Genomic DNA, 8031 nt, shown 5'->3' with positions numbered 1-8031 from the left:
CCTCCTGAAAACCAAACAGAAAATCGAGATAGTATAAGAAAATAGGTGTGAATTATACACGGTTCAGTTCAGTTCAGTCGCTCAGTCATGTCTGACTCTTTGCGACCCCATGGATTGCAGCACACCAGGCTTCCTTGTCCATCACCAACTCCCAGAGCTTGCTCAGATTCATGTCCATCGAGTTGGTGATGCCATCCAACCATCTCATCCTCTGTCGGTCCCTTCTCCTCCCACCTTCAGTCTTTCCCAGCATCAGGGTCTTTTCAAATGAGTCAATTCTTTGCATCAGGTGGCCAAAATATTGGAGTTTCAGCTTCAACATCAGTCCTTCCAATGAATATTCAGGACTGATTTCCTTTAGGATGGACTGGTTGGATCTCCTTGCTGTCCAAGAGACTCTCCAGAGTCTTCTCCAACACCACAGTTCAAAAGCATCAATTCTTTGGTGCTCAGCTTTCTGTATAGTCCAACTTTCACATCCATACATGACCACTGGAAAAACCATAGCCTTGACTAGATTGACCTTTGTTGGCAAAGTAATGTCTCTGCTTTTCAATACACTGTCTAGGTTGATCATAGCTTTTCTCCCAAAGAGCAAGGGTCTTTTAATTTCATTGCTGTGGTCACCATCTGCAATGATTACTAAATTTACTTTCACCACCAGATGACACATCCACAATTGAGCATTGATTCCACTTTAGCCCAGTCACTTCATTCTTTCTGAAGCTACTAGTAATTGTCCTCCTCTCTTCCAACCTGGGGACTCATCTTTCAGGGTCATATCTTTTTGCCTTTTCATTCTGTTCATGGGGTTCTTGCAATAAGAATACTGGAGTGGTTTGCCATTTCCTTCTCGAGTGGACCATGTTTTATCAGAATTCTTCACTACGACCCATCCGTCTTGGGTGGCCCTGCATGGATGGTTCATTGAGTTATGCAAACCCCTTCACCAAGACAAGGCTGTGATCCATGAAGAGGGCTTTCTTAAATGAACAGTGCAAAGAAATAGAGGAAAACAATAGAATGAGAAAGACTAGAGATCTCGTCAAGAAAATTGGAGATATCAAGGCAACATTCCATGCAAGGATGGGCACAATAAAGGACAGAAACAGTAAGGACCTAACAGAAGCAGAAGAGATTAAGCAGAGGTGGCAAAATTACACAGAACTACCTGCTTATTTAACTTCTATGCAAAGTACATCATGAGAAACACTGGGCTGGAGGAAGCACAAGCTGGAATCAAGATTGCCGGGAGAAATATCAATAACCTCAGATATTCAGATGACACCACCCTTGAAAAGTGAAAGTGAAGAGGAGCTAAAAAGCCTCTGGATGAAAGTGAAAGAGGAGAGTGAAAAAGTTGGCTTAAAGTTCAACATTCAGAAAACAAAGATCATGGCATCTGGTCCCATCACTTCATGGGAAATAGATGGGGAAACACTGGCAGACTTTATTTCTGGGGGCTCCAAAATCACTGCAGATGGTGATTGCAGCCAGGAAATTAAAAAACATTTACTCCTTGGAAGAAAAGTTATGACCAACCTAGATAGCATATTGAAAAGCAGAGATATTACTTTGCCAATAAAGGTTCGTCTAGTCAAGGCTTTGGTTTTTCCAGTGGTCATGTACGGATGCAAGAGTTGGACTGTGAAGAAAGCTGAGTGCCGAAGAACTGATGCTTTTGAACTGTGGTGTTGGAGAAGACTCTTGAGAGTCCCTTGGACTGCAAGGAGATCCAACCAGTCCATTCTAAAGGAGATCAGTCCTGGGTATTCATTGGAAGGACTGATGCTGAAGCTGAAACTCCGATACTTTGGCCACCTCATGCGAAGAGTCGACTCATTGGAAAAGACCTAATGCTGGGCGGGATTGGGGGCAGGAGGAGAAGGAGATGACAGAGGATGAGATGGCTGGATGGCATCACTGACTCAATGGACATGAGTTTGAGTGAACTCTGGGAGTTGGTGATGGACAGGGAGGCCTGGCGTGCTATGATTCATGGGGTCGCAAAGAGTCAGACACGACTGAGTAACTGAACTGAACTGAACTGATACAAAAAAAAAAGGTCTTAACGACCTGGATAACCATGGTGTGGTCACTCACCTAGAGCTAGATATCCTGGAGTATGAAGCTAAGTAGCCTTTAGGAAGCATCACTGTGAACAAAGCTAGAGGAGGTGATGGAATTCCAGCTGAGCTATTTAAAATTCTAAAAGATAATGCTGTTAAAGTGCTGAACTCAATATGTCAGCAAATTTGGAAAACTCAGTAGTGGACACAAGATCGGAAAATGTCAGTTTTCATTCCAGTCCCAAAGAAGGGCTTTGAAAGAGCATCCAAACTACTGCACAGTCGCGCTGGTTTCACACGCTGGCAAGGCTGTGCTCAGAATCTTTCCAGCCAGGCTTCAGCAGTATGTGAACTGAGGACTTCCAGATATTCTGGCTGGGTTCAGAAAAGGCAGAGGAACCAGAAATCAAATTGCAAGCATTCTTTGGATTCTGGAGAAAACAAGGGAATTCCAGAAAAACATCGATTTCTACTTCATTGACTACACTAAAGCTTTTGACTGTGTAGGTCACAACAAACCGTGGAAAATTCTTAAGCAGATGGGAATACCAGAACACCTTACCTGTCTCCTGAGAAAGCTGTATGCGGGTCAAGAAGCAACAGCTAGAACTGGACATGGAAAAACTGACTGGTTCAAAACTGGGAAAGGAGTATGAAAAGGCAATATATTGTCATCCTGCTTATTCAACTTCTTGCAGAGTACATCATGCAAAATGCCAGCCTGGATGAATCACAAGCTGGACTCAAGATTGCCAGCAAAAATAACAACCTCAGATATGCAGATGATACCGCTTGAATGAAAGTGAAGAGGAAATAAAGAGCCTCTTGATGAAGATAAATAGTCTAGCTTGAAACTCACTATTCAAAAAACTAAGATCGTGGGATCCAGTTCTATCACTTCATGGCAAATAGATGGGGGAATAATGGAAAGAGCAACAGATTTTATTTCCTTGGGCTCCAAAATCCCTGCAGACAGTGACTGCAGCTATGAAGAGGGATTCCCTGGTGGCTCAGATGGTAAAGAAATAAAGAAAAGATAAAAAGGATTGGGGAGAAAATGAAAAATATGACAGGCAAAGATAAGATAATAATGAAACGAGTAAAGGAAAGAAACAATGAAAAAAAGGATCTAACAAAGAAGTCCCCAGTGAAGGACAACTAAACTTAAAACTGTAAATCAGGAAAAATGTCATGAAATAGAAGAAGCTTAAAGTCTCTCTATCTATTATAACTGGAAAAATGAATCTGTACCACCAAGAGAATACCAACACCAACATCAAAATCATGGGAATTCTAGTAAAAAGACTGGGCTGTAGAGAGGAGAGGAAAACCCTTTGGACATCCAAACAGAAAGTCAAAGTCATTTTCAGGGAAAGAAAATCAGATTGAAATCAGACTTCTCCACAGCAATGTTTATTTGTTAGAAAACAAGAGAAATATTTTAGAGGCACAAAGATTCAGAGATTGTACAAGCTAAGAGTGTAAAATCTAAAGTTATGAACATGCAAAGTTTCACGAGGTGTTACCTTCATGGCACTTCCTCAGAAATTTACTACAGAATGAGCTTCGGGCAATCAATCAAAGGTTCTAGAAGATTCACTATAAGTTCTCAGGCAAAAGTGAGAAATACATTTAACTGTAGGACAGCAGTCAAAAGTTGGAGGGTAAGTTGAAAAAAATAGTATACTAGTGACATATTCTTAAACTGTGTCAAAGAATTAAACTAGCAAAAATGGGAGGAGAAAGGAGGAAAAGAACAATTTTTACAGACTGCCTGGTATGCATTAGGTGGGAATAAGAGAAGGACATGGCAACCCACTCCAGTATTCTTGCCTGGAGAATTTCATGGACAGAGGAGCCTCGCGGGCTACAGTCCATGGAGTCACAGAGTTGGACGTGACTGAGCGACATAGCAGATACAGCAGCAGGAGGACATCAATTCAGGCTGACAGTTCAAGTGGTCAGATCTTGAGCTTTCTTAACATTTAAAAATTATCATTACATTAATACAAGTGACTTAAACTGGATCATGGGGAAAAGAAAAGGGAAGGAGAGAAGAAATGAGTCTATTATACAAGGAATTTGTTGCTGTTGTTTAGTTGCTAAGTCATGTCTGACTCTTTTGTAACTCCACAGCCTCTAGCCTGCTAGACTTCTCTGTCCATAGGATTTCCCAGGAAGAATACTGGAGTGGGTTGCCATTTCCTTCTCCAGGGGATCTTCCCGACCCAGAGATCAAACCCACATTTTGCATTGACAGGTGGATTCTTGACCACTGAGCCACCAGGAAAGCCCCATATAAGCAATAAGTAGTAAATAATGATAGCCATTGAAACAGAAATAAGAAACTTTCTAAATGGCAAAAGAAACAAAAATAATCACAAAGGACTTTGTGTATGCATCATGTCTATTTATAGACATAAAATCATATACATGTACATATTTGATTGGAACATGAAACTGGCGTTTTTGTAGGTCATAAGCAGTAGTCTAGTAACAATTTCACATGATTCAACAAAGAGCAAGCAAATAAACTATGTGACTGAACTAAGGAAAAGTATTGATTATATTAATAAAAGCAAATGGGCTTTTCTCACCAATTAAAAGAAAATTTTTTTCTGATCTTAGTAAATCAAAATCCATGCTGTTATATGAGACATACTAAGAAAAAAAAAAGTGAATCAGAATGGTTAAGAATGAAACTTTAGATGAAGATATACCAGTCAATAGAAAATAAAAAGAAAGTGAAGGACATGATCAGTATATCAGAAAAGAACTTTCAGACTCCCCTGGTCCAGTGGTTAAGAATGCACTTGCCAATGCGGGGGACATGGGTTCAATCTCTGGTCCAGGAAGATCCCACAAGCTGGGGGTGGGGGGAGCTAAGCCCATGCACCTCGACTACTGAGCCCGAGGCCCTAGAGCTGGTGTTGGGCAACAAGAGAAGTCACAGCAACGAGAAGCCCATTCACCACGACTAGAGAGTAGCCCCCTACTCTCCGTAACTAGAGAGAGCTGGCATGCAGCAGCAAAGACTCAGCACAGCCAGAAAGAAACTAAAAGAAAAAAAATAAAATAGAGCTTTCAAGCCAACAAATATGGCAAGAGATAAAAGCCATTTTATAAATTTAAAGAGTACAATTTATAATTATTAATATCTATGCAGAAAGTAAAATTGGACCTTTTATAAATAGAAAATATAGGAGATAAGAGAAGGTGTGAACAGATGCTATAAGTCAAATTATTAACATGAGATTTTTTTAAATCAAATCTCTTTCAAGAAAAAGGGATTGAAAATTATTAATATGCAAGACCTAAAAAAATCATTAATGTAGTCACTAACTGTATATTTAGCTCAGTATCCCAACAATAAAAAAAACAATTTTTATTCATTTCCATTTGGGTGATTTACTAACATTTACCGTTTTAAAAACACAGAGAAAAATTTCAGCTAATTTTAGAAAATAGAAACAATAAGCAAGTCTTTTTGACCAAAAAATGCAATTAAACCAGAAATAATTAACAAATTATCAAAAATCTCTCTTAAAGACTCTTGGGTCAAAGGGAAAATGCAAAGCAAAATTTTAGAATTTCTTGAAGTTACAATAATGAAGATATTACATATTTGTAAAACTCAGAGTCATTGAAAAAAACTAAACAATAACTGAATTTAGTAAAATAGCAGGATATAAAATGGACTGATATAAATCAATAATTGTGTCATATACAAGCAATAACAAATTAGAAATTTTAATGGAAGAGACAACTCCATTTATAAAAACAAATGAGAAAAAATATCTAGACATAAACCTAACAAAATGTCCATAAGTTATCCTATAAAGCTTTTATGTGTATCTAAAAGATACAAAAGTAGATATAAACAGTGGAAAGCTGTACCATGAAAAATGATGAGAAAAAATGCTAGATCCAGCAAGTATGGTAAAATGGTGACCGTTGTTGAATATGGATGAAGAATACATCAATATTCATTACAGTATCTCCTCTTTTTTTGTATGCTGGAATATTTTGTAATAAACTAATTTAAAATAGTTAATCCTGGTTTTAAAAATAAAGATATTTAGGTTCTAGCTCCATGCTATCAAAGCATACCTATATGAATTAATTAAAATGATTTGATTAAAGTTTTACAGTCAGACTTAGGCTAAATCTCTTTGGAGTCTCTACTTAATAAAAAATTAATTGTACATGCATGTTTTAGGTACTTTAGAGTAACAGCTGTTTCTTTCTACTCTCTGGTTCTGGGTCTAATGAGGAATCACATTTCTTCTTACCTGTGCTCCTGAGGACAATACTAGGTAAACTGAGAAGAAGGAAGAGAATTACACAGACTGTCAGGGTTACTGACAGAAGTGCCCCGAGTTCCCAGGAAAGGGACCTTCACAGAACACACCCCTAATCGTGCTTCGAGGTAGGGCTTGTGCAATCCAGGTGTGTGTCTTTACTCTCTGAACTGTCCTCTGAGTCGGTGTGCTGTGCTGAGGCACTCAGTTATGTTCCACTCTTTGTGACCCCATGAACTGTAGCCCACCAGGCTTCTCTGTCCATGAGGATTCTCCAGGCTGGAGTGGGTTGCCAGGCTCTCCTGAAGTGGATCTTCCCAACCCAGGGATCGAACTTAGGTCTCCAGCATTGCAGGTGGATTCATTACCATCTGAGACACTGGGGAAGGTAAACCTGCTCAAATGCTTTTCAATGACAAATTCTTAGCCACATTCTGCCGGGGTCCAGCCCCGGCTGATCCAGGGAGTTCAAAGCGGGGATGGCGTTGGCGAGGATCAGGATACAATAGCTTCAATTAGATATTAATTAAAGATGTAAAGAGTAATAGAATGAGGATAGCTCAGTAGGAAAATTCAGTGGAGTAAAGAGGCTGAGTAGCTTGGTTTACGCGGGAGACCAATAAAACTTTAAGACAAGAAGTTTGCACCACTTACGTAGCCCGCAGGCGTCCTTCCATTCTCCCAAAGGAGAGGAGACACTGAGGCCTCCCCAGTCGGATCTTAGAAGCCCAGGCATAATTAGTAAGCATGGCAGGTTCTGCGCTCCAGATGGAGACTCAGCCAGAGTGAGAGAGAGACATGGAGAGACCAGTCTTTCAAGGAACTGATCCCAATTCTTTATTTTCCATGGTCTACTTTTATACACTGAGATGTTGTGCAAAAGTCACGTGAGGTCAGCAGTCCTGACTTTTATCAAAGTCAGGTGCTTCATACAAATGTATACAGAGGTCTTAGGGGTGTTACATCATCTTCTGGCCAGGGGGCCTGCTGACAATTTATGACCCTCTCCTTGTGACAGCGGTCAGTCAACCAGGACACTTATTTCTCCAGGGGTGATTATTCTTAAAACAGACGCCACCCAAATAAAGTTACATTCCTATAGGGTGAGGGTGTAGTGGGTTTTAGTTAAGGAAAGAATTTACTTAGCCTAAGGTCTAACGTGATTTATATCAAAGGTTAATACTTATTTCTTCTATATATTCATTAATGTGTATAAGGGCAGGGGATGTGGAGACTTAGCAACAAACATTGGCTCAACAAATGAACAACCCTTCACCAGTACAATTTCTAATCAGCCCATTATACTTATACTAATAGTTTTATAACTTTTCTAAGGAACCTGTTTTTAGAAGGTTTAAAGCATCTCGTGCCTCTCATGGTTGGGAGGCTGTGAGCAATCACATGTGGCCGGACAAGCCTGTCAGGCAGGCTAGAGAACCTTCAAAGGAGTTTGTAGGTTAAAACACTCTTGTCACGCCCAGGAGTTTTATTAACTGGAGCTCTAGGTTAACTCCTTCTCCGAAAGAGGTGGTGGGGGACAGCCCCCCGTAAAGTCAGAGGTGTAGGTGGGAGCACAAAGTAGTAAAGCAGGCAGGCTCTGGTTATGGGGGTAGATGCTCGAGGATTTCCAGGAGGACTCCTGAGGCTCGATCCCGCCTTTG

This window comes from Bubalus bubalis, chromosome 5 (assembly GCF_019923935.1).
Source record: "Bubalus bubalis isolate 160015118507 breed Murrah chromosome 5, NDDB_SH_1, whole genome shotgun sequence".
NCBI classification, from domain to species: Eukaryota; Metazoa; Chordata; class Mammalia; order Artiodactyla; family Bovidae; genus Bubalus; species Bubalus bubalis.
Note: the sequence above shows the minus strand (reverse complement) of the source record.